Genomic DNA, 20,458 nt, shown 5'->3' with positions numbered 1-20,458 from the left:
TTTCTGTATGTTCCCATGTATGGAGGCCTTGCAATGAGAAGCACCCAGGTGACAATATTAACTCTGAACTGTGAGCCTCAGCATGTTCCGTAAGCTTTCTAAGCTTTAGCTAATTTTTATGAAAAATGTACTTAATAATACCTACCTGAAAGAGATCTTATAAGAATTAGAAATTGAATGCCCAAGGCAGATCTTCCATTCAAAATCAGTGGTTGGGGGGCCTGGGTGGCTCAATCTGTTAAGCATCAGACTTTGGCTCAGTCCATGACCTCACTACTTGTGAATTTGAGCCCCACATCAGGCTCTGTGCTAACAATTCAGAGCCTGGTGTCTCCTTCAGATTCTGTGTCGTTCTTCTCTTTGCCCCTCTCCCTCTCATGCTCTCTCTCTCTCTCTCTCTGTCTCAAAAATAAATAAACATAATTTTTTTTCAATTAGTGATTATCTGTACCTAGATTTTTATCTTTACCCTCATAGCATTCTACCTTGTATTCTAGTTCTTTGTGGACCACTCCCCCCACCCCAGCACTGCTGGAATGTCCTTGAGATTAGGGATCATTTCTTCACTTGTTTAATCTTCAGACTTATGAAAATCCATGCTTTACAAGTTCAAAAATACTTGTGGATGGGTCATGATGGGTATCATCGAATTTTATCTTTAACAAGCGAGACTAGGTAACAAACATACAAACAAGTAAACTTCATTACAGATTAAAATTTTCAAATGTTTATTGAATTTGTGCTATCTCCAAAGTATGTCTAAATATGTAATCAGGATAGGGGCACGTAGGTGGCTTAGTTGGTTAAGGCTCCAACTCTTCAAATTAGGTCATGATCGCATGATTTGTGGGTTCGAGGCCCGCATCAGGCTCTGTGCTGACTGCACAGAGCTTGCCTGGGATTCTCTCTCCTTCTCTCTCTGCCTTTCCCCCATTTGCACATTTTCTATTTCTCTGTCTCTCTCAAAATAAATAAGTAAATAAACTTAAAAAATAAAAGCATAATCAGGATCTATCACTAGCTCAGATATGGATCATACACATGGATTCTGAGTTGAATTTTGAAAGATCTAGACACTTGCATAAAGTAGTCCAATAAAAAGAAAGTGATCAACAGTCTGGTAGAGGATCTTGCTAATTAAGTACTGGGGAAAGAAAGGAAAAATGTTAACTCCAAGCTGGGAAATTTAGGTGACTGCTTTGAAAAACAAAAAAATATATGTATTTACTAAATGTCTACTTATGCCAAATACTAGAATCGCCATAAATTGAGCATGCACTGTAAACCCAGAAACTTTTTATTTACTAACTAACTAATTCCACACAATAACCTTATGAGGTAGGTATCATGATCTCTGTTTTATGAATGAAGACATTGAAGTTAATTACTTAAGGTTATATTCTTTTCAATGGCCATGTGCCGAATTCTTGCAGACCAAGAATAGAACAAAGACTTAGAAAAAAGGGGCCTAAGAAGCCGTAGGATCCAGGAACTTGGGTGGCTCAGTAGGTTAAGCGTCGGACTCTTGATTTTGGTTCAAGTCGTGGCCTCAGTTTCTGAGATTGAGTGCCCTGATCTGGGCTGATGGTGCAGAACCTGCTTGAGATTCTGTCTCTCTCTGCCTCTCCCTCTCATGCTGTCTGTCTCTGTCTCTCACAAAATAGATACATAAACGTAAGAAAAAAAGAAGCTTTAGGATCTATTTGTGTTCTGTGCTGCTTAGCCCAAGCTGACCCAGTTTAGAGGAGTCCACACAGCATCCTGGGCTCCAGCCAGCTCTCTAAGCTGTAAGGATTCTAAATATGAGTTTGGACGTAACTTGACATTATTATTATCTTTCACCTATGTTGCCTTTGTATGTTCCTCAAAAACAAAGAGTAGTTGAGAATTTAGTGGTTTTAGTATATGGGAATAATCTCCATCAGGTTCCACTGGAGATACTACTAATGTTTGGAGATGTGATCAGGGTAGGGTACCAAAGCAATTGGAAGCCCATTATTCATTCTGCCATGACGATTGTCATTGATAAATAATACTGAAGAAGGGAATAGCCTCTGTAACTGAAAAGAGTTCACATAATTTCCCCAAGTCTACAAGGGAGTCAAGAATATCAGTGTTCTTTTCACTTTTTCTCCATGGCTTCTCTGACCTTACTTTTATATACTATCTGTAATTAGCAATACATACATTTATATCTCTCTCCAAACAGCTTAACATCTATATAAATTCTTCATGTTTGAAGTACACCATCAACTTCCACATTTGACTTAAGTCATGGTTTAAAAGAACCCCACAATTTATGCTCTCATATGTATGACTCAAAAGCATGTTTGGACATGAATCAGAAAAATTTACTTATTTCTATGTGTCAAAATCTACTTTACTCAGCTGGTCTGAGTCTGGGAATACTTTCTTTCAGGCAAGCAAGATCCTTGGTCTTAAAAAGATGATTTTTTAAAATGTTTATTTATTTTTGAGAGACAGAAAGACAGCGTGGAAATGGGGGAGGGGCAGATAGAGACAGAGACACAGAATCTGAAGCAGGCTCTGGGCTCTGAACTGATAGCACAGAGCCAGACTTGGGGCTGGAACTCATGGGGCTTGAGATCATGACATGAGCCAAAGTCAGACACTTAACCGACTAAGCCACCCAGGTGCCCCTCAAAAAGATGATTTTTAAACAATTTATTTATATTTACTGTTTATTAATAACCATTCTAATACTTAAAAAATTTCCCCATTCTTGTCTCTCACCACAATAAAGTCATAACAAATCATTTCTTATTCTCATAGCTCCCTTTTGCCAGGCCTATACCCCAAAGCTAAACCAATGAACCAGGCAACTTGGCCACAAATGTTGGAACACGACGTCAAACTGTTGCTAAGAATTAGCTCATTTAAAAAGAAAGTATTAGCTAATTTAGAAAGAATATAGAAGTATGAGCACATGAGTGTGTGTGTGTGTGTGTGTGTGTGTGTGTGTGTGCATACACATATATATACATTACATACCCTCTTAATCACCAAATGACCAATTGTATTTTCTCTAAATGTTTGTGTTCATCAAGGTGAAATTAGTTACAGGGAACAGAATCCCCTTGAGCTGCTTAAAAAGATTGAAACGTAGACTTTATTGTAGAGATACAGCAGGCACAGCTGAACCTCATGGGGCCAATGGAACCAGAAATATCAGAAATGGTCTCTCTCATAGTCTCTCTGCCTCTCCCCCTCCTTCCCCCTCATGATTTCTTCTATGCTTTGATACATGTTTTCTTCACTTTCCCCCCTATCAACAAGTAGAGTTTTTCTTCTCTTGTTACATGATACAATCCCACCCACTCGTCTTATACCTGAAATGTTGGAATCTTTTTTTTTTCCTTCCCCATCCACACTCACAACCTCATATGCTAAATTCTGCTTTGCTTCTAGGTCTGGTTCAGTCGCTATCTTCCCCATAGAGTTTCATCTGATTGCCCGGTTGAAAGTATCCTTAAACTCATGAATTTTCAGTGCACTTGATCTTTCATCTTCTATAGCTGACATCATTTTTATATTAAATGTGCATCCTGGCTCTCTTACTAGAACTCAGGCATAGATGCTGTCTGATACATGTTTGGATCTCACCAAATCAAAACTGACCACCGATCTGCTTTGTTGGAATTGTTCTTTGTGACCTCAGCAGACCTCCCTAGACCCAATGAGTGGAGGTCAAAGGGAGATAAATTTCAGCTCAGTAAGCAGGAAAAAATAAAGCCCCGAACTATGTACAAGTAAAACTTCCCTCCAAGTGCCCTCTTCCAAACGAGGAGGAGCCTTAAAATAAGAAGGCATATTAATTAGGGCATTTATGTCTACAAATAATAGAATTGCTAATTAAAGGTGGGTTAAAGCAGTGAGTTTGTTATTTTACTGAAAATGAATTCCTGTGGTAGTGATTTGCCAGGGTTAGTTTTTTTAAGAGATTTTTTTTTTTAATGTTTATTTATTTTTGAGAAAAGAGATTGTATGTGAGTAGGGGAGGGGCAGAAAGTGAGGGAGACACAGGATCCGAAGTAGGCTTCTTTCCTGCGCTGACAGCAAAGAGCCCCATGAGGGGCTCGAACTAACAAACTTGGAGATCATGACCTGAGCCAGAGTCAGTCATTTAACCAACGGCACCACCCAGGCGCCCCTGCCAGGATTAATTCGACAGCACCGTGATATCATGAAGGATGAAGATGTTTGCTTTTTGCATCACCTTTGATACATCACCTGACTGTCTGGTTTATCCCCTTCTAACTTCAAGACGGTTTCCGTAGTGTCAAATATCACATACAAGTAAAAACAGCTGATCAAAATGGAAACCAAACTCACAGCGGCTCTATGCTTCAGTCCCCCTGTCTAGCCCTGGGTTACGGGCCCATGCCCCGCTCAAGCACTGGCAGGGACACTGAGACATCCAAAGTCCACTCACTGGACCTGGAGAGGAGGTCCCTGGAAAATCAGAACTCCACCAGCAGACAGAAGGTAGGGAGCAGATGACTTTTGGATATTTGACTGAATGTGTCTTTTCCAGAGTGATTTGAAAACAGCGGCTGGATATCCCCTCTGCCTGTGGCTGAGGGTCTTTAACTGTTGGATGATAGAGGGTGGAAGATACTACCTTTCAGACCTTCTTTTAAAAAACGTTTATTTATTTTTGAGGGCGAGCCAGAGTGTGAGCGAGGAAGGGGCATAGAGAGAGGGAGACACAGAATCTGAAGCAGGCTCCAGGCTCTGAGCTGTTCGCACAGAGCCCCCCTGTGGGGTTCGAACTCATCACCTGTGAGATCATGACCTGAACTGAAGTCAGATGTTCAACTGACTGAGCCTCCCAGAAGCTCCCCTTTAAGACCTTTTGTTAAACTTAAGTTTTGATGACTAAATGAGCAGGTAGGTGCTTACATTAATGAGCTAGATGGTACGTGTTTATGACTCAGTTTCTCTTTAATTCTGTTTTCACGGTCCACATCTTAGACCTCTGTCTTATGTAAGCCAGTTTAATGTGGAGTAGGATATTACTGCCAGCCTATCAAAAGTGAGGACAACACACAAAATTTATATGTGTGTTCTGAATGAATGCTGTACATAACACAATGTTCTAGCTAATAAGACTCTGACATTGGGTGGGGTGGATGAAGGGGAGAGAGAGAAAGAGGAAAGAAATCAGAGTCAATTTTCTATCCTCAGACACAAAGACTTTACCATGATTTGGGGACAGTCTGTGTCTTTATATTAAATAAATCAGAAATCCTTTGGACATACAAATATAAAACAAGTTTCTGTTACCTTATGAGTAGTCCATCATGAACATATCAAGTTCTTTGCCTTTTGAGAATATAAATTCTTCCACTTAATCAAACATCTCAAGAGTTATTGTTTTAGGATGAAGTTGCAAAGGATAGAGGTTTTTTTTAAGGGGTGTAGGCACAGAGTTGTGTCTGAATTCTCTCCTGCTACCGTGAAAAGGAACTTTTTTCAAGTACATACGAAGTTGCTTATAGGAAATGAGGACTACAGAGAATAAAGGAATCACTTTCATGACAGGCTTTGTGAGACACCGGCTGCCCGTGACAAAAAGTGGCCCAGTACTGGGAAAAGGACTTTGTCATGTTCTGCACTCTTAGCCACTGATGACTTTGTGAGCACGTAAAGATAGCAAGTTATGCACAGCCATAAGATATCTCAAAAAAGGCATAATCTGTATCCACAATGCAGAAAGTTATTCTTTTTTTTTTTATTTTTTTTTAACATTTATTTATTTTTGAGACAGAGAGAGACAGAGCATGAACAGGGGAGGGGCAGAGAGAGAGGGAGACACAGAATCGGAAGCAGGCTCCAGGCTCTGAGCCATCAGCCCAGAGCCCGACGCGGGGCTCGAACTTACGGACCGCAAGATCGTGACCTGAGCTGAAGTCGGACGCTTAACTGACTGCGCCACCCAGGCGCCCCACAGAAAGTTATTCTAATAGCTCCAAGGATACTGACTCTTGACCGGGTAAAGCTGGAATAGGACAGAACCATATATGCTAATCCTTGGTAACTATTTAAGTTTTTTTATGTTTATTTATTTTTGAGAGAGAGAGAGAGAGAGAGAGAGAAAATAAGCAGGGGAGGGGCAGAGAGAGAGGGAGACACAGAATCTGAAGCAGGCTCCAGGCTTCGAGCTGTCAGCACAGAGCCCGACATGGGGTTGGAACCCACAATGGTGAGATCATGACCTAAACCTGAGTTGGACGCCCCTTTGACTGAGCCACCCAGGTGCCCCTCTTGGTACCTATTTTAAAGTGGACGGTCTGCAAATACACTGAGTCATTCTTGCTATAACTTGGTTTATGTATACAATGGAATACTACTTGGCAATGAGGAAGAATGAAATCTGGCCATTTGCAGCAACATGGATGGAACTGGAGGGTATTATGCTAAGTGAAATAAGCCAGGCAGAGAAAGACAGATACCCTATGTTTTCACTCATATGTAGATCTTGAGAAAGATTAACAGAAGACCATGGGGAGGGGGAGGGGGAAAAAGTTACAGAGAGGGAAGGAGGCAAACCATAAGAGACTCTTAAGGACTGAGAACAAACTGAGGGTTGATGGGGGTGGGGGAGAGGGGAAAGTGGGTGATGGGCAGGGAAGAGGGCACTTGTTGGGATGAGCACTGGGTGTTGTATGGAAGCCAATTTGACAATAAATTATATTAAAAAAAAAAAGAAATACTTGAGGGACCACTTTCCAGGTATAATGAGTGGCAATATAAAAAAGATCCCGCTTCTAATGCAGGACAATTAAAATTGTACCTAAACTTTTTTCATACATAAGCTTTTTTGTGTATAAGCGTATCTTTCTTAGCATTCCTAAATATATGTTCCTCTCATTGTAACCTGAAAAAGGTCTTTATTCCTCTTCAATTGAAATCTGGCAATAAAAAGAGCAATCGTAATAACATATATAGAGAATGCCTATTCTGGGGCCACCGTGGCAAGGGCCTTGTCTGGATTGTCTTGTTTAGCTATCACATCACCCTAATATGTGACTTCTTATTATTCTTTTTTTATACGTGAATGCACTTAGGCTTTAAAGAACCTGAGAACAGAGTTAGGATGTGTGACTGACTCCAGAATCTCTGATCCTCTACGCCAATGTCTCCCAACCTTGGAACTCATGATGTTCTAGACTGAATCATTTGTTTGGGGCTGGAGGGGGGGGGGTGCTTTCCCGTGTATTATAAGGTGCTTCACAAGGTCCCCACTCTCTGCTCACCGGACCCCAGTGACGCCAGCACCACTCCAGCTCCTAAAAGATGTGAAAATAAAAAAAAAATATCTCCTGATTTTACCAAGTGTCCCCTGGTTGGGAATTCCCTCTTGATACTCTACTTCTCGCGAATTCATCATCTCAGAAAGGAAAACATTGAAGCCATTTGAAAAGAAGTTTTAAGTCGTCCCTGGAAGTTTTCGATGGCAGGGTCCCTAACGTAACTTGGGAATTCTTGGGAACAGCTGTTTAAGCAGATAATTGGAATAACCGAGTTAGAATGAAAGCAGAGAGAGTGAATGAGAGGACAAAACATCAGGGGGACCCATTGAGGAATTGTATCTAACTTTGGGTAGTGGCCGTGACCTTTTGGGGAAGAAATGAAAGGTGTTTCTTACTTCCCCTAGAAAGGTAGGAAGCCTCTGATTTCCTAAAGGCATGTGCATTTTGCCACCAGGGGGCAGTTACTAGCCTTCTGAGTTAGAGATGGACGGCCCTGAAAAGAACTCCTAAGGAAGTGCTTTTCTTTCTAAGAGCTGGGCCCAGGATACTATGGGCAAAGAAAAACTATTGTTTGATCAAGGTCACCATGACGGTTTGCAGTGGGGATGAGGGAGGTGGCCATTGAACAGCCCCGTTGTTACTACCTGGAAATTAGAAAGGGCAGAATTTTCAGATGTTAGGAGTGTGGAGACGTAGGCCCCGTTTTGAGTCACTGGAGGTAAATAACCTACCGGGGAAATGTTGATGAGGTCTGAATAGCGTTATTAGATTTACCTCTGATTCTCTACCCTAAACCCGCTTCAGAAAGATTAAAGAATAAATTGTAATCAAATTTTGGACAATAAAATAAAACATAATTAAGTTACCACACGTAGGTAATTAATTTACACAAATTCAACACTCAGACTTCAGCAAAAAACAACTAGGAGAATTTTAAAAACCAATTGTACATTTGCTAATGTTCTACCATATCATGGATATTACTACATACATTATGTATTTATAAATACCTATCACTGTCCAAGTTGTATGCACACAAACCAATGGATTGTGAATAGTTACTCATAAATTAGGTTTGTCACATAATAATGCTATTATAGATATTAGTTGTTACTGTTTTTAATAATAATATTTTATGGAGGATTCAAGAGGGTTTTTTAAAATATTTTTAATGTTTATTTGAGAGAGAAAGAGACAGAATGGGGGAGAGGCAGGGAGAGAGAGGGAGACACAGGGTCTGAAGCAGGCTCCAGGCTCTGAGCTGTCAGGGCAGAGCCTGACACGGGGCTTGAACTCACAAACTGTGAGATCATGACCTGAGCCGAAGTTGGACGCTTAACTGACTGAGCCACCCAGGTGCCCCAGATTCAAGAGGCTTTTAACAGCCATCCCTTATGTTATGAAATTGGATTCTATCTTCTGCATTAAAAAAAAAAAAAAAGCCCCCTTATAACACAAAGTCTCCTGCTGCAGAAAATTCAGACTTTTTGGAAGCGCAAATACGTTAACAAATAATTACACCATAATGAGTAAATATAATTAAAGACCTGATGGGGGCACAGAGAAAGGAAGGAAGGAAGGCAGGGAGGAAGGAGGGGAGAGAGAGGGAAGGGGAAGGGAGAGCACCCTTCTACCACCAGGTAGCAGATCTGTATTCTAGACAGAACGAGGAAGAAAGGAAGGATAAACAGCAAAAGAGAGATGCCAGCTAAATGCAGCCCCTTTTAAAGTGCTCTTCAGGTGCCCTACCTATTGACTTCTGTTTACATCTCATTAGCCAGAATGTGGTCACATCTCTGTTCCTACTGCAGAGAAGTATGGGGAGCTTAGGACTTAAAACTTAGCATGTTGCTTCCCAGAACAAAAGAGGGATTATGTACCTTTAGAAACTGGCACGCTTCCAACTTTGACATACATTTTGAAAACTGGTATCGAATGGACAGCTAGAAATAGCTTTCCTTCTCTCTTTTTCCCAATAGATAGATAAACAGATACAGAGACTAATAATATCTGTGCCTATATATACACATATGTATGTTGATAGGTACACATAAATACATACATTTATACATGAGTATACATATATGTTATTTTGAATGAATTACATAAATTTTACAAAAGTATGAGAATCACAATAAAAGGAATATTTAGGAATTCCCTTGCAATAGCTGGAAAAAAACCTTTTGGTCCCATACTAAATACCGTTCTCTAAAAGAGACTGTGGATGGTCTTGAAACATTTTTTTTAAGGGGTGCCTGGGTGGCTCAGTTGGTTGAGCGTCCGACTCCGGCTCAGGTCATGATCTCACAGTTTGTGGGTTCAAGCCCCGCATCAGGCTCTGTGCTGACTGCTTGCTCAGAGCCTGGAGCCTGCTTCAGATTCTGTCTCCTTCTCTCTCTGCCCCTCCCCCGCTCACGCTTTGTCTCACTCTGTTTCTCAAAAATAAATAAAATGTAAAAAAAAAAAAATTTTTTTTTAAAGTATACTTACAGTAGCCAAAAATAAGACAGAATGCTTATCAGATGTATAAAGGAATAGGTTTTGAAACAATAGAAGAAATTATTAAAGGTACGATTGACAGATTTGAAAATATTCAACGTGATTAAAATACATGAAACTAAAAGGAAAACATCCAAGTGTCAAGTGCTTATATTTGACGTGATAAAGGTATAAAGAGGTTAACATCTTCACTACATTTTTAAAAAGCTTATTCGAATGTATCAGGAAAAATGTAAGATTTCAACACATGAGTGGATAAGTAGTATGAATACACAATTTGTTCAAGGAGAAGGAAAAAAAAAAAAAAAAAAAAACACCTGAGGAAATTTTTTTCCTCACAGGGTTTCCAATAAATGAAAACAATCTGGCGTTTCATTGTATACCTGGTAGAGAAATGAGGACATTTAAAAGGCAGTGATAACATCGCAAATTTCTATTTGGAGCACATGCATCGCTGATAGCATGGTAAACAGACATGCGTGTTTTGGATGTATGAATGGGAGGGATCACTGAAACTCCAAGTGCCTGCCTCAGGAAAGCAGCCTCCTCTCTGCCTGGTTTGTCACGGTTCATGAGCATCTAGAAGAACCGCACCTCGTTCTTTGTTCACAAAGGTACCAGGGATCAGTGCAAAGATCAAAGGTAAATGATATACAGTGGAGTTGAAAGAAGCCAACAGCCTCTAACACCTTGGGGAAAAACTTTCCCCAGGGCAGTGCTCCATATTAGAAAGTGGCAATCTGACCGAATCAAGATTCATTTTATTGAGAAGTATGAATGTTAGCATGCTGGTTAACGTTATAGCAACTTCCCTAGGCCATATTTCCCAGTTATGTAGTCAAACATCCGTCTAAGTGTGGCAGTGAATGTCTTTTTTTTAGATGAGATAAACATTTCTTTTTTTTTTTTTTTGTTAAATATTTTTCTTTATTTTCTTTTTTTTATTTATTTATATATGAAATTTATTGTCAAATTGGTTTCCATACAACACCCAGTGCTCATCCCAAAAGGTGCCCTCCTCAATACCCATCACCCACCCTCCCCTCCCTCCCACCCCCCATCAACCCTCAGTTTGCTCTCAGTTCTCAACAGTCTCTTATGCTTTGGCTCTCTCCCACTCTAACCTCTTTTCTTTTTTTTTTCCTTCCCCTCCCCCATGGGTTCCTGTTAAGTTTCTCAGGATCCACATAAGAGTGAAACCATATGGTATCTGTCTTTCTCTGTATGGCTTATTTCACTTAGCATCACACTCTCCAGTTCCATCCACGTTGCTACAAAAGGCCATATTTCATTTTTTCTCATTGCCACGTAGTATTCTATTGTGTATATAAACCACAATTTCTTTACCCATTCTTCAGTTGATGGACATTTAGGCTCTTTCCATAATTTGGCTATTGTTGAGAGTGCTGCTATGAACATTGGGGTACAAGTGCCCCTATGCATCAGTACTCCTGTGTCCCTTGGATAAATTCCTAGCAGTGCTATTGCTGGGTCATAGGGTAGGTCTATTTTTAATTTTCTGAGGAATCTCCACACTGCTTTCCAGAGCGGCTGCACCAATTTGCATTCCCACCAACAGTGCAACAGGGTTCCCGTTTCTCCACATCCTCTCCAGCATCTATAGTCTCCTGATTTGTTCATTTTGGCCACTCTGACTGGCGTGAGGTGATACCTGAGTGTGGTTTTGATTTGTATTTCCCTGATGAGGAGCGACGTTGAACATCTTTTCATGTGCCTGTTGGCCATCTGGATGTCTTCTTTAGAGAAGTGTCTATTCATGTTTTCTTACTGTTTCTTCTCTGGATTATTTGTTTTTCGGGTGTGGAGTTTGGTGAGCTCTTTATAGATTTTGGATCCTAGCCCTTTGTCTGATATGTCATTTGCAAATATCTTTTCCCATTCCATTGGTTGCCTTTTAGTTTTGTTGAGTGTTTCCCTTGCAGTGCAGAAGCTTCTTATCTTCATGAGGTCCCAATAGTTCATTTTTGCTTTTAATTCCCTTGCCTTTGGAGATGTATCAAGTAAGAAATTACTACGGCTGAGGTCAGAGAGGTCTTTTCCTGCTTTCTCCTCTAGGGTTTTGATGGTTTCCTGTCTCACATTCAGGTCCTTTATCCATTTTGAGTTTATTTTTGTGAATGGTGTGAGAAAGTGGTCTAGTTTCAACCTTCTGCGTGTTGCTGTCCAGTTCTCCCAGCACCATTTGTTAAAGAGACTGTCTTTTTTCCATTGGATGTTCTTTCCTGCTTTGTCAAAGATTAGTTGGCCATACGTTTGTGGGTCTAGTTCTGGGGTTTCTATTCTATTCCATTGGTCTATGTCTGTTTTTGTGCCAATACCATGCTGTCTTGATGATGACAGCTTTGTAGTAGAGGCTAAAGTCTGGGATTGTGATGCCTCCTGCTTTGGTCTTCTTCTTCAGAATTACTTTGGCTGTTCGGGGCCTTTTGTGGTTCCATATGAATTTTAGGATTTCTTGTTCTAGTTTCGAGAAGAATGCTGGTGCAATTTTGATTGGGATTGCATTGAATGTGTAGATAGCTTTGGGTAGTATTGACATTTTGACAATATTTATTCTTCCAATCCATGAGCAGGGAATGTCTTTCCATTTCTTTAAATCTTCTTCAATTACCTTCATAAGCTTTCTATAGTTTTCAGCATACAGATCCTTTACATCTTTGGTTAGATTTATTCCTAGGTATTTTATGCTTCTTGGTGCAATTGTGAATGGGATCAGTTTCTTTATTTGTCTTTCTGTTGCTTCATTGTTAGTGTATAAGAATGCAACTGATTTCTGTACATTGATTTTGTATTCTGCAACTTTGCTGAATTCATGTATCAGTTCTAGCAGACTTTTGGTGGAGTCTATCGGATTTTCCATGTATAATATCATGTCATCTGCAAAAAGCGAAAGCTTGACTTCATCTTTGCCAATTTTGATGCCTTTGATTTCCTTTTGTTGTCTGATTGCTGATGCTAGAACTTCCAGCACTATGTTAAACAACAGTGGTGAGAGTGGGCATCCCTGTCGTGTTCCTGATCTCAGGGAAAAAGCTCTCAGTTTTTCCCCGTTGAGGATGATGTTAGCTGTGGGCTTTTCATAAATGGCTTTTATGATCTTTAAGTATGTTCCTTCTATCCCAACTTTCTCAAGGGTTTTTATTAAGAAAGGGTGCTGGATTTTGTCAAAGGCCTTTTCTGCATCGATTGACAGGATCATATGGTTCTTCTCTTTTTTTTTGTTAATGTGATGTATCACGTTGATTGATTTGCGAATGTTGAACCAGCCCTGCATCCCAGGAATGAATCCCACTTGATCATGGTGAATAATTCTTTTTATATGCCGTTGAATTCGATTTGCTAGTATCTTATTGAGAATTTTGGCATCCATATTCATCAGGGAGATTGACCTGTAGTTCTCTTTTTTTACTGGGTCTCTGTCTGGTTTAGGAATCAAAGTAATACTGGCTTCATAGAATGAGTCTGGAAGTTTTCCTTCCCTTTCTATTTCTTGGAATAGCTTGAGAAGGATAGGTATTATCTCTGCTTTAAACATCTGGTAGAACTCCCCTGGGAAGCCATCTGGTCCTGGACTCTTATTTGTTGGGAGATTTTTGATAACCGATTCAATTTCTTCGCTGGTGATGGGTCTGTTCAAGCTTTCTATTTCCTCCTGATTGAGTTTTGGAAGAGTGTGGGTGTTCAGGAATTTGCCCATTTCTTCCAGGTTGTCCAATTTGTTGGCATATAATTTTTCATAGTATTCCCTGATAATTGTTTGTATCTCTGAGGGATTGGTTGTAATAATTCCATTTTCATTCATGATTTTATCTATTTGGGTCATCTCCCTTTTCTTTTTGAGAAGCCTGGCTAGAGGTTTGTCAATTTTGTTTATTTTTTCAAAAAACCAACTCTTGGTTTCGTTGATCTGCTCTACAGTTTTTTTAGATTCTATATTGTTTATTTCTGCTCTGATCTTTATTATTTCTCTTCTTCTGCTGGGTTTAGGCTGCCTTTGCTGTTCTGCTTCTATTTCCTTTAGGTGTGCTGTTAGATTTTGTATTTGGGATTTTTCTTGTTTCTTGAGATAGGCCTGGATTGCAATGTATTTTCCTCTCAGGACTGCCTTCGCTGCGTCCCAAAGTGTGTGGATTGTTGTATTTTCATTTTCGTTTGTTTCCATATATTTTTTAATTTCTTCTCTAATTGCCTGGTTGACCCACTCATTCGTTAGTAGGGTGTTCTTTAACCTCCATGCTTTGGGAGGTTTTCCAGACTTTTTTCTGTGGTTGATTTCAAGCTTCATAGCATTGTGGTCTGAAAGTATGCATGGTATGATTTCAATTCTTGTAAACTTATGAAGGGCTGTTTTGTGACCCAGTATATGATCTATCTTGGAGAACGTTCCATGTGCACTCGAGAAGAAAGTATATTCTGTTGCTTTGGGATGCAGAGTTCTAAATATATCTGTCAAGTCCATCTGATCCAATGTCTCATTCAGGGCCCTTGTTTCTTTATTGACCGTGTGTCTAGATGATCTATCCATTTCTGTAAGTGGGGTGTTAAAGTCCCCTGCAATTACCACATTCTTATCAATAAGGTTGCTTGTGTTTATGAGTAATTGTTTTATATATTTGGGCGCTCCGGTATTCGGCGCATAGACATTTATAATTGTTAGCTCTTCCTGATGGATAGACCCTGTCACTATTATATAATGTCCTTCTTTTTTTTTTTCTTTTTTTTCCACGTTTTTATTTATTTTTGGGACAGAGAGAGACAGAGCATGAACGGGGGAGGGGCAGAGAGAGAGGGAGACACAGAATTGGAAACAGGCTCCAGGCTCTGAGCCATCAGCCCAGAGCCCGACGCGGGGCTCGAACTCACGGACCGCGAGATCGTGACCTGGCTGAAGTCGGACGCTTAACCGACTGCGCCACCCAGGCGCCCCTATAATGTCCTTCTTCATCTCTTGTTACAGCCTTTAATTTAAAGTCTAGTTTGTCTGATATAAGTATGGCTACTCCAGCTTTCTTTTGGCTTCCAGTAGCATGATAAATAGTTCTCCATCCCCTCACTCTCAATCTAAAGGTGTCCTCAGGTCTAAAATGAGTCTCTTATAGACAGCAAATAGATGGGTCTTGTTTTTTTATCCATTCTGATACCCTATGTCTTTTGGTTGGCGCATTTAATCCATTTACATTCAGTGTTATTATAGAAAGATATGGGTTTAGAGTCATTATGATGTCTGTATGTTTTATGCTTGTAGTGATGTCTCTGGTACTTTGTCTCACAGGGTCCCCCTTAGGATCTCTTGTAGGGCTGGTTTAGTGGTGACAAATTCCTTCAGTTTTTGTTTGTTTGGGAAGACCTTTATCTCTCCTTCTATTCTAAATGACAGACTTGCTGGATAAAGGATTCTCGGCTGCATATTTTTTCTGTCTAGCACCCTGAAAATCTCGTGCCAATTCTTTCTGGCCTGCCAAGTTTCAAAAGAGAGATCAGTCACGAGTCTTATAGGTCTCCCTTTATATGTGAGGGCACGTTTACCCCTTGCTGCTTTCAGAATTTTCTCTTTATCCTTGTATTTTGCCAGTTTCACTATGATATGTCGTGCAGAAGATCGATTCAAGTTCCGTCTGAAGGGAGTTCTCTGTGCCTCTTGGATTTCAATGCCTTTTTCCTTCCCCACTTCAGGGAAGTTCTCAGCTATTATTTCTTCAAGTACCCCTTCCGCACCTTTCCCTCTCTCTTCCTCCTCTGGGATACCGATTATGCGTATATTATTTCTTTTTAGTGTATCACTTAGTTCTCTAATTTTCCCCTCATACTCCTGGATTTTTTTCTCTCTCTTTTTCTCAGCTTCCTCTTTTTCCATAACTTTATCTTCTAGTTCACCTATTCTCTCCTCTGCCTCTTCAATCCGAGCCGTGGTGGTTTCCATTTTGTTATGCATTTCGTTTAAAGCGTTTTTCAGCTCCTCGTGACTGTTCCTTAGTCCCTTGATCTCTGTAGCAAGAGATTCTCTGCTGTCAGCTATACTGTTTTCAAGCCCAGCGATTAATTTTATGACTATTATTCTAAATTCACTTTCTGTTATATTATTTAAATCCTTTTTGATCAGCTCATTAGCTGTTGTTATTTCCTGGAGATTCTTCTGAGGGGAATTCTTCCGCTTGGTCATTTTGGATAGTCCCTGGCGTGGTGAGGACCTGCAGGTCACTTCCCCTGTGCTGTGGTGTATAACTGGAGTTGGTGGGCGGAGCCGCAGTCAGACCTGATATCTGCCCCCAGCCCACCGCTGGGGCCACAGTCAGACTGGTGCGTGCCTTCTCTTCCCCTCTCCTAGGGGCGGGATTCACTGTGGGGTGGGGTGGCCTGTCTGGGCTACTTGCACACTGCCAGGCTTGTGATGCTGGGGATCTGGCATCTTAGCTGGGGTGGGTAGGCAAGGTGCACAGGGGCAGGAGGGGCAGGCTTAGCTTGCTTCTCCTTAGGTGATCCACTTCAGGAGGGGCCCTGTGGCAGCAGGAGGGAGTCAGATCCGCTGCCGGAGGTTTGGCTCCGCAGAAGCGCAGAGTTGGGTGTTTGCGCGGAGCGAGCAAGTTCCCTGGCAGGAACTGGTTCTCTTTGGGATTTTGGCTGGGGGATGGGCGGGGGAGATGGCGCTGGCAAGCGCCTTTGTTCCCCACCAAACTGAGCTCTGTCGTCCGGGGGCTCAGCAGCTCTCCTTCCCTTTGTCCTCCAGCCTTCCCGCTTTCTGAGCAGAGCTGTTAACTTATGACCTCCCAGACGCTAAGTCGCGCTTGCTGTCGGAACACAGTCCGTCAGGCCCCTCCGCTTTTTGCAAGCCAGACTCGGGGGCTCTGCTTGGCCGGCGAACCGCCCCTCCGCCCCGGCTCCCTCCCGCCAGTCCGTGGAGCGCGCACGGCCTCGCCGCCCTTCCTACCCTCTTCCGTGGGCCTCTCGTCTGCGCTTGGCTCCGGCGACTCCATTCTGCTAATCCTCTGGTGGTTTTCTGGGTTATTTAGGCAGGTGTAGGTGGAATCTAAGTGATCAGCAGGACGCGCGGTGAGCCCAGCGTCCTCCTACGCCGCCATCTTCCCTCTCCCTCGAGATAAACATTTCAATCAGTCAATTCTGAGTAAGCGGTTTAGCTTCCTTAAGGTGGGTGGGCCTCGTCCAATCAGTTGAAGGCCTTGAGCAAGGAAAGACTCAGTTCCCCTAAGGAAAAAGAATTCTTCATCCAGACTGCTTTGAGGCTTGAGCTGCTGCATCCATAGTTCCCTGGGTCTCCAGCCTGGCAGTCTGTTCCAAAGTTGTTGAACTTCGTAGTCCCCATAATCATATAAATTTCCAATTCCTTTAAAACACAGTAAAACCTTAGATTGTGAGGAAGTTCTGCGAGTGTTCCACAAGATGAGCAAACATTTCCCATACATTTTAACTTGATAAACGAACGGTGTCTTGCAATATGAGGTGTGTCACGTGATCACAACTCAGCCAGTGGTTCTTGAAATTCACTTTGGTATACAAGTGCTTTGGATTACAAGCATGTTTCCGGAATGAATTACGTGCACAAATCAAGGTTTTACAATAACTCTCTCTATATATATCTACATATACGTATATCTACATCTCTTATTGGCTCGGTTTCTCTAGAGAACCCTAACTAATACAGGTAGGGTGGATCACCTGAGAGTAGGTTAACTAACACGATACCCTTCCTATCTGTGATGCTATGTAATCAAATCATCTTGGAAGCATGGTGCGTCTGGAGTAATTACAGATGGGATGTAGATGAGGTGTGCTCCTAATTCCACTTGATTTTTACCACTAACCCCATGTAATGGTCGTTCTCATCCATCAGATAATTCAATACCTGGCAATTGTGACTAGATTCTAGAAGTGCTCATCATTCATGCGCCCCAGTCCTGAAAATTCGTGTTAAAAGAGATAAGTAAGCATCTTATTACCTCGCTTTTTTCATGGCTCTCCTTTCATCAGCCCCACAGACCACTTACAAACTCCCCAGTACCAAAGTGAGGGAAACCAGTAACTTCCTTGGTTCAGAGTCTGAATGATATTTCAGACTTATTTCTAAGTCCTAATTTGCTCAAACTTCAGACTTTAAAGCACAAAGTCTCCCTCAACCGTATAGTAACATCCTCTTGCTACGACAACTCACTATGTCATAGATTCATATGAACACCGTCTGTTTTTAGCCACGATCTGAGGATGTGACAAGCACAACATGACTTCTTCCTGTGGGCTTTTGAGCCGCCTAATTAGATTTCAGAAATGAATGGCTTCTATTTCATGGGGCTACTTTTTGACTTTTTGTGTGGTTACTTTCTCTTAGCTCAGAATACACCCTCTTCACCCCTCCTCTGACATCTGTCTATTGTGATTATCTCCCATTTGTTCCGCACTGGACCTCTGCTGTTTAACCACATCTCCATGTTTTACCTACTCGTTTGGGGATGCCACCACACTTGAGGCCGACCAAACTGATCTGGGAAGTGCACTGTCTTACTCATATGATTATTCTCTGAAGACACATTAAAATAAGCCTTTTCAGTAAGTCTCTTGCTGATGAATTTGCATGCAGTAGCTATGTATCTTGGATAGCTTTGAACCACGTTCCAATTGAATGAAATCCTCTCCATTTTAGAAGGCATTGCTTAACGTTGAGTGATCCAAGATATTGTTATTTTTATTAAAAAAATTTAATGTTTATTTGTTTTGGGGAAAGATACAGACTACGAGTGGGGGAGGGGCAGAGAGAGAGGGAGACACAGAACCCGAAGCAGGCTCCAGGCTCTGAGCTGTCAGCACAGAGCTCGACGTGGGGCTTGAACCCATGAACTGTGAGATCCTGACCTGAGCAGAAGTCGGAGGCTTAACCAACTGAGCCACCCAGGAGCCCTGCAAGATATTATTATTTTTAAAACTGGTCTTGGTCCCGCCATTTGAAACCAAAAATTTGGCAGGTTGTGTTCAAACATTTTGTAATGTCATTTGTTGCCCACACCTGGGAAAAGCAAATGTCGTTTGTCCATTGCATCTTTGTAACAGCATGCAGTTTGTTATTTAGAACAAGACTTCTTTTTTTTTTAAGTTTATTTATTCATCTTGAGAGAGAGAGAGTACAAGCAAAGGAGGGGCAGAGAGAGAGGGAGGAGGAGAGAGAATCCCAAGCGTGAACCCAAAAGGGGGGGATGTAACTCATGAACCTTGAGATCATGATCTGAGCTGAAACCAAGAGTCAGACTCTCAACCCACTGAGCCACCTGGCGTCCCTAGAAGAAGACTTCTTAAAGTAGTTTTCGTTTTCATATTTTCTATTTGTTCAGGCAATCAATACCTAAAGTTCAAACATGGGCTATTTCCCTTAGCATCATCTATACGTTAAAACTTTGGATCGTTGAGTTAAGTGTACAGGAGACCGTGTCAGATGGGACATTAATAAAAAGCACATTCAAGCGAATTCTCATTTCTCCATGAAGTCACAGGGAAGCCAAAACGAAGAGTTTCATTAAATCTAACGGTCTCATTTTAGCCATTAGTTTCAACCTCCTCGTCCTACCAAATCTTTGGCCGGGGCTGCTTAATTAACTGATTCAACTTTCCCCCTTTTCCGCTCCTGAGCCCTCCCTCTGGGGCTAATAAGTAGCCACATGTCTAGAAGGTAGACAGCGGGAGGGAGGAAATGGATAATCAGCCCCATGAAGAGCAGATACTTTCCCCCAGCATTTCTGCTTCATAGTTGGGGGGAAATGCAGTAAAGGGCTTCAAGTCGCAACACATTAGCAATTAATTCAGTTGCAGGAACTGGCTACATTTGCAATTTTGTCTTGGAAAGTTTCTCCGGACATGCTGTGCTTTTAGTTTACAGTCCTTTTCTCTTTGTGTGGAGAATATACTGATTTGGGCTCAGCAGTCCTGCCTAAGGCATTAGCCCAGTGTCTCCCAGACACCCCGGTCCGGGGTTAACCCCACATTATCCAGTGTCTCCATGCTCCTTGTGAAGGTTTTCATTTGACAAGAATTTGTTGATTGCCTTCTTGGTGGAAGGCATTACAGCAATCACCACAGTGTGATTTTAATTTAATTCTTTTTATCTATTTATCTATTTATTTATGTATGTATGTATGTATTTATTTATTTTTTAGTAAATATCTTTACTCAGATAATATATGAAAAGAGAAAAGTGACAGGTGCCTAGGTGGCTCAGTCAATTAAGCGTCTGACTTCAGCTCAGGTCATGATCTCACGGCTGTGGGTTCAAGCCCTGTACCGGGCTCTGTGTTGACAGCTCAGAGCCTGGAGCCTGCTTCCGATTCTGTGTCTTCCTCTCTCTCTGCCCCTCTCCTGCTTAGGCTCCGTCTCTCTCTCCTTCAAAAATAAATAAACAGGGGCGCCTGGGTGGCTCGGTCAGTTAAGCGTCCGACTTCGGCTCAGGTCATGATCTCGTGGTCTTTGAGTTCTAGCCCCGCGTCAGGCTCTGTGCTGACCGCTCAGAACCTGGAGCCTGTTTCAGATTCTGTGTCTCCCTCTCTCTCTGCCCCTTCCCTGTTCATGCTCTGTCTCTCTCTGTCTCGAAAATAAATAAATGTTAAAAAAATTTTTTTTAAATAAATAAACATAAAAAACAATTTTAAAAAAATAGAAAAGTGAAACCT

This window comes from Puma concolor, chromosome C2 (assembly GCF_028749965.1).
Source record: "Puma concolor isolate L17-30 chromosome C2, mPumCon1.1.hap2, whole genome shotgun sequence".
Taxonomy (NCBI): domain Eukaryota; kingdom Metazoa; phylum Chordata; class Mammalia; order Carnivora; family Felidae; genus Puma; species Puma concolor.
The sequence above is the reverse complement of the archived record's forward strand: the minus strand, read 5'-3'. Positions refer to the sequence as shown.